The sequence below is a fragment of the Phocoena sinus genome, chromosome 2, assembly GCF_008692025.1.
Source record: "Phocoena sinus isolate mPhoSin1 chromosome 2, mPhoSin1.pri, whole genome shotgun sequence".
In the NCBI taxonomy this organism is placed as follows: Eukaryota; Metazoa; Chordata; class Mammalia; order Artiodactyla; family Phocoenidae; genus Phocoena; species Phocoena sinus.
In genome coordinates this window covers 89,781,006-89,788,302 of record NC_045764.1, presented here as the reverse complement: position 1 = coordinate 89,788,302, position 7,297 = coordinate 89,781,006, and positions in this window count along the sequence as shown.

Sequence of the window (7,297 nt, the reverse complement as noted above, 5' to 3'; positions counted from 1 at the left end):
CACTGTGCCACTAGGGAAGCCCCTGTCTGTATCTTGAATTGATTAAAAGGATTAAGTAAATTTACACCAAGTTATGTACTTGGGATTTCTTGGGAGTGTTCAGGTATTTTTCTGACATAGGTAGTATGCATGTATTAACAAAGTAAATAAAAAATTACAACAAAAGTGATTCCCAAACAAAAGTGATTATATCTTTAAGTGTATATAGAAAAGGTCAGATGCAATATATATGCTTGAAATAGAACCAGAAGCAATAAAATCAGTTGATAATATAACCCTTTCAGGAATTAGAAGCATGTGAACAAATAAAATAGGCAAAGATAAACTGTTTTGTTAAAAATCTATTGTATTCTTTATCCATTCATCTGTTGATGGACACTTAGGTTGCTTCCATGTCCTGACTATTGTAAATAGTGCTGCAATGAACACTGGTACATGACTCTTTTTGAATTACGGTTTTCTCAGGGTATATGCCCAGTAGCGGGATTGCTGGGTCGTATGGTAGTTCTATTTTTAGTTTTTTAAGGAACATAAATGGGAAGTGAAAAGCAGTATGATTTTTTCATTGATCATTTAAACTGTTTCTTTTTATTTGCCTTCCTGTATCTGATAGATTGCCTCTGGCTCCCATTTTATTTAAAATGCTGCCCCACACTAGAACTTTTGGTTACTCTCTACCCTTCTGCAATCATGTCTCCTATGATGCTTTTCACTATTAGGCATAGTCATTCCTCATACTGTTTATTTAGTGTGTAGTTCTTAGTTTATCTTATTTATTTCATCCTTCGTGATCAGATTATTTTTCTTTCTAGTTTTTGGTAGGGTTTTATGTCATTAGATAAGCTATGAGTCATTGGCAGAGTCTGCTACTAACTTCTGAATGTCTGTTTGTTTCCATTTCTTCCATGATGACAGAACCCCTAATTTCTATCTGGGCACATGCTACCTAGAATAAAGATGATATTCTCAGTTTTACTTGAAATTAAGTATAGCTGTGTAACAATGTTTTGGTCAATGGATGCACAGTAGAAATGGCTTCTGGGAACTTTCTTTTTTTTGTCCACGCTGCATGGCTTGTAGGATCTTAGTTCCCTGACCAGGGCTCAAACCCAGGCCCTCGGCAGTGAAAGCGCCAAGTCCTAACCACTGGACCACCAGGGAATTCCCTAGGAACTTTTCTTAATGACATCTGGCACGTCCCCTTTGTTGCCCTTTTCCTTCCACTCATTTTTCCTGCTTCTTTTATCCTGTTGCTTGGAATGGGGATGTGATAGCTACTATTTGAACTGTAAAAGCATACTCTACGATTTGCAAAGCAGTAAACTAAAAGGAGCCTGGGGTCCTGAGGACATTGTGGAGATATCTGCCACCCCAGCCCAGGGTTGCCTACCTCTAGACTTTTTTTAAAAAATAAATTTATTTATATATTTATTTATTTCTGGCTGTGTTGGGTCTTTGTTGCTGTGCACGGGCTTTCTCTAGTTGCTGTGAGTGGGGGCTCCTCTTTGTTGTGGTACGCGGGCTTCTCATTGCGGTGGCGTCTCTTGTTGTGGAGCACGGACTCTAGGCACGCGGGCTCAGTAGTTGTGGCTCGTGAGCTCTAGAGTGCAGGCTCAGTAGTTGTGGCGCACGGGCTTAGTTGCTCCGGAGCATGTGGGATCTTCCCAGACCAGGGCTCGAACCCGTGTGCCCTGCATTGGCAGGCAGATTCTTAAACACTGCGCCACCAGGGAAGCATTAGAACTTTATGTGACAGAGAAATAAGCTTCTCCTTTGTTTAAGGCACTATATTTTTGTGTCTCTTACTGCCAAACTAACCATAAATGAGGTTTAAGAACGGGCTACTAACCTTGTTTTATGGAAGATAATTGTGTGGAAGATAACTAGTTCTTTACATCTGTCAAGTATTAATCTTGAAGTTATAAAGGTGACCTTAGTGACATTACATGTCTATTAGATTTATAGCAGCTTTAGTAGAAAATAGTTCTTTCAAATGGAATATTTGGTTACACTGTTACTCAGCAGTGTGGAAAAACTGAAAAAGACCTCAGTATTTAATAATGAATTAATAGAATGGCACCTTAAATCATATTGTATCAATTTAATGGAATAGTAATTTTTTTCTTTTTAACAGCTTTATTAAGATATAATCACATACCACACAATTCACCCATTTAATGGTACAACTTAATGGTTTTTTAGTATAGTGACAGAGTTGTGCAACCATCACCACAGTCTGATTTAGAACTTTTTCATCACCCCAGAGAGGAACCACTTGCCCACTAGAAGTCAACACCTATGCCCCTCTCCCACACCCATACTGCTAGCCCTAGACAACCACTAATCTACTTTCTGTCTCTGTAGATTTGCCCATTCTGGACATTTTATATGAATGGAATCATATAACACATGCTCTTTTGTGACAAACTTCTTTCACTTAGCATAATGTAGAGTTTATTCATGTTATAGCATGAGGTATCAATACTTTATTCCTTTTTATCGCCAAGTAGTGTTCTATTGTATGGACATACCACATTTTATTTATCTATTCATCAACTGATGGATACTTGAGTTTCCACTTTTTGGCTATTGTGAATAATGCTGCTATGAACATTTCATGCACAAGTTTTTGTGTAGATGTGTGTTTTCAGTTCTCTTGGGTATATATCTAAGAATGAAATTGCTGGATCACATGGAAACTATGTTTAACATTTTGATGAACTGCCAACTGTTTTCCAAAGTAGCTGTATCATTTTACATATCCACCAGCAACGTGTGAGGGTTCCAGTTTCTCCTCACCAACGCTTGTTATTATCTATCTTTTTGAATATAGTCATCCTTGTGGGTGTGAAGTGGTATCTCATTGATGTCTATTGTTGGGGATATAGTTGGTCATCAAGAGGATGTGACCACTGGTTGACCTGTGAGCTGGACCTGGGGTCAGTGGCTTACCACCCTATCCCCTATCTTTGGAATGTTTGTTCTGCCCACTGTTCCCACAGTGGGAGCCACTTTCAAGGACACAGCCTTGGAACTTCCCTGGCAGTCCAGTGGTTAAGACTCTGTGCTTCCAATGCAGGGGGCTTGGGTTCAATCCCTGGTCAGGGAACTAAGATCCCACATGCCGTGCAGTGCGGGAAAAAAATAAAATTTAAAAAAGAAAAAAAAAAAAGGACACATCCTTGAGAGAGTAATGTGTTGTTGAGACCATCTGGACAATATACGTGACTGAACCCAGTTAAGGACTCTTTATAAACTTCTCAGATTCCAGTGGATGGGTGTGGAGATCTATTCGTATTGTGGCCACACAAGACAAGCCTCATATGTCACTTCCCTTGCTTATTGAAACTGCCATCTTCTAATCTGCAGTAATCTGCCTTTTCTTTAGGTCTCTCCTTACCCTCCATGTAGGGGGACCAGTTACAGATTTTACCCGGGAAGTTCCCAAGTTTGCCAACCAATAGCTATTCGAGTCCTTTGCCCATTTTATTTGTTTTGTTGTTTGGTTTGTTTGTTTATGTTTTTCTTCCTTTGCCCATTTTAAATTTGGGTTGCCTTTTTATTATTAAGTTGTAAGAGATCTTTATATACTCTGGATACAAGTCACTTATATACATAAATTGTAAATACTTCCCCCCACTATGTCAGTTGTTTTTTACTTTCCTTTTTCTTTTTATGTATAAATTTATTTTTTAATTAAGCTTTTATGAAATTGCCATTCTATATTTGGACTCTTTTTTTAATTTCTTTTTTTATCTTTATTGGAGTATAATTGCTTTACATTGTTGTGTTAGTTGCTGCTGTATAACAAAGTGAATCAGCTATATGTATACATATATCCCCATATCCCCTCCCTCTTGTGTCTCCCTCCCACCATCCCTATCCCACCCCTCTAGGTAATGACAAAACACCGAGCTGATCTCCCTGTGCTATGCTGCTGCTTCCCACTAGCTATCTGTTTTACATTTGGTAGTGTATATATGTCCATGCCACTCTCTCACTTCGTCCCAGCTTACCCTTCCCCCTCCCCGTGTCCTCAAGTTCATTCTCTACGTCTGCGTCATTATTCCTGTCCTGCCCCTAGGTTCTTCAGAACCATTTTTTTTTTTAGATTCCATATATATGTGTTAGCGTACGGTATTTGTTTTTCTCTTTTTGACTTACTTCACTCTGTAGGACAGACTCTAGGTCCATCCACCTCACTACAAATAACTCAATTTTGTTTCTTTTTATGGCTGAGTAATATTCCATTGTATATATGTACCACATCTTCTTTATCCATTCATCCAATGATGGACACTTAGGTTGCTTCCATCTCTGGGCTGTTGTAAATAGAGCTGCAATGAACATTGTGGTACATGACTCTTTTTGAATTATGGTTTTCTCAGGGTATATGCCCAGAGTGGGATTGCTGGGTTGTATGGTAGTTCTATTTGTAGTTTTTTAAGGAACCTCCATACTGTTCTCCATAGTGGCTGTATCAATTTATGTTCCCACCAACAGTGCAAGAGGGTTCCCTTTTCTCCACACCCTCTCCAGCATTTATTGTTTGTAGATTTTTTGATGATGGCCATCTGACCGGTGTGAGGTGATGCCTCATTGTAGTTTTGATATGCATTTCTCTAGTGATTAGTGATGTTGAGCATCCTTTCATGTGTTTGTTGGCAATTTGTATGTCTTCTTTGGAGAAATGTCTATTTAGGTCTTCTGCCCATTTTTGGATTGGGTTGTTTGTTTTTTTGATATTGAGCTGCATGAGCTGCTTGTAAATTTTGGAGATTAATCCTTTGTCAGTTGCTTCATTTGCAAATATTTTCTCCCATTCTGAGGGTTGTCTTTTCGTCTTGTTTATGGTTTCCTTTGCTGCGTAAAAGCTTTTAGGTTTTTTTAGGTCCCATTTGTTTATTTTTGGTTTTATTTCCATTTTTCTAGGAGGTGGGTCAAAAAGGATCTTGATGTGAGTTATGTCATGGACTGTTCTGCCTATGTTTTCCTCTAAGAGTTTTATACTGTCTGGCCTTACATTTAGGTCTTTAATCCATTTTGAGTTTATTTTTGTGTATGGTGTTAGGGAGTGTTCTAATTTCATTCTTTTACATATAGCTGTTCAATTTTCCCAGCACCACTTATTGAAGAGGCTGTCTTTTCTCCATTGTATATTCTTGCCACCTTTATCAAAGATAAGGTGACCATACGTGTGTGGGTTTATCTCTGGGCTTTCTATCCTGTTCCATTGATTTATATTTCTCTTTTTGTGCCAGTACCATGCTGTCTTTTTTTTTTTAATTTTTAATTCTAGAATTTTTATTTTACTTTTTAAAATTTTGTTTATTTATTTTTGGCTGCATTGGGTCTTCGTTGCTGCATGCAGGCTTTCTCTAGTTGTGGTGGGGGGGCTACTCTTTGTGGTGCGCGAGCTTCTCACTGTGGTGGCTTCTCCTTGCGGAGCACGGGCTCTAAGCATGCAGGCTTCAGTAGTTGTGGCGTGTGGGCTCAGTAGTTGTAGCTCGCAGGCTCTGGAGTGCAGGTTCAGTATTTGTGGCACATGAGCTTGGTTGCTTAGTTGCACACAGCATGTGGGATCTTCCTGGACCAGGGCTCGAACCCATGTCTCCTGCATTGGCAGGTGGATTCTTAACCACTGCACCACCAGGGAAGTCCCCTATACTGTCTTGATTAATGGAGCTTTGTAGTATAGTCTGAACTCAGGGAGCCTGATTCCTACAGCTCCGTTTTTCTTTCTCAAGATTGCTTTGGCTATTCGGGGTCTTTTGTGTTTCCATACAAATTGTGCATTTTTTTGTTCTAGTTCTATGAAAAATGCCAGTGGTAGTTTGATAGGGATTGCATTGAATCTGTAGATTGCTTTGGGTAATAGTCATTTTCACAATGTTGATTCTTCCAATCCAAGAATATGGTATATCCTTCCATCTGTTTGTATCATCTTTAATTTCTTTCATCAGTGTCTTTTAGATTTCTCATACAGGTCTTTTGTCCCCTTAGGTAGGTTTATTCCTAGGTATTTTATTCTTTTTGTTGCAATGGTAAATGGGAGTGTTTCCTTAATTTCTCTTTCAGATTTTTCATCATTAGTGTATAGGAATTCAAGAGATATCTGTGCATTAATTTTGTACCCTGCTGCTTTACCAAATTCATTGATTAGCTCTAGTAGTTTTCTGGTAGCATCTTTAGGATTCTCTATGCATAGTATCATGTCATCTGCAAAAAGTGACAGTTTTACTTCTTTTCCAATGTGGATTCCTTTTATTTCTTTTTCTTCTCTGATTGTTGTGACTAAAACTTCCAAAACTATGTTGAATAATAGTGGTGAGAGTGGGCAACCTTGTCTTGTTCCTGATCTTAGTGGAAATGGTTTCAGTTTTTCACCATTGAGAACAGTGTTGGCTGTGGGTTTGTCATATATGGCCTTTATTATCTTGAGGTAAGTTCCCTCTATGCCTACTTTCTGGAGAGTTTTTATCATAAATGGGTGTTTAATTTTGTCAAAAGCTTTTTCTGCATCTATTGAGATTATCATATGGTTTTTATCCTTCAGTTTGTTAATATGGTGTATATCATTGATTGATTTGTGTATATTGAAGAATCCTTGCGTTCCTGGGATAAACCCCTCTTGATCATGGTGTATGATCCATTTAATATGCTACTGGATTCTGTTTGCTCGTATTTTCTTGAGGATTTTTGCATCTATATTCATCAGTGATATTGGCCTGTAGTTTTCTTTTTTTGTAACATCTTTGTCTGGTTTTGGTATCCGGGTGATAGTGGCCTCTTAGAATGAGTTTGGGAGTGTTCCTCCCTCTGCTATATTTTGGAAGAGTTTGAGAAGGATAGGTGTTAGCTCTTTTCTAAATATTTGATAGAATTCACCTGTGAAGCCATCTGGTCCTGGGGTTTTGTTTGTTGGAAGATTTTTAATCAAAGTTTCAATTTCAGTGCTTGTGATTGGCCTGTTTATATTTTCTATTTCTTCCTGGTTTAGTCTTGGAAGGTTGTGGTTTTCTAAGAATTTGTCCATTTCTTCCAGGTTGTCCATTTTATTGGCATATGGTTGCTTGTAGTAATCTCTCATGATCCTTTGTATTTCTGCAGTGTCACTTGTTACTTCTCCTTTTTCATTTCTAATTCTGCTGACTTTGAGTCTTCTCCCTTTTTTTCTTGATGAGTCTGGCTAATGGTTTATCAATTTTGCTTATCTTCTCAAAGAACCAGCTTTTAGGTTTTTTAAATTTTTTTTTATTTTTTTCGGTACGTGGGCCTCTCACTGTTGTGGCCTTTA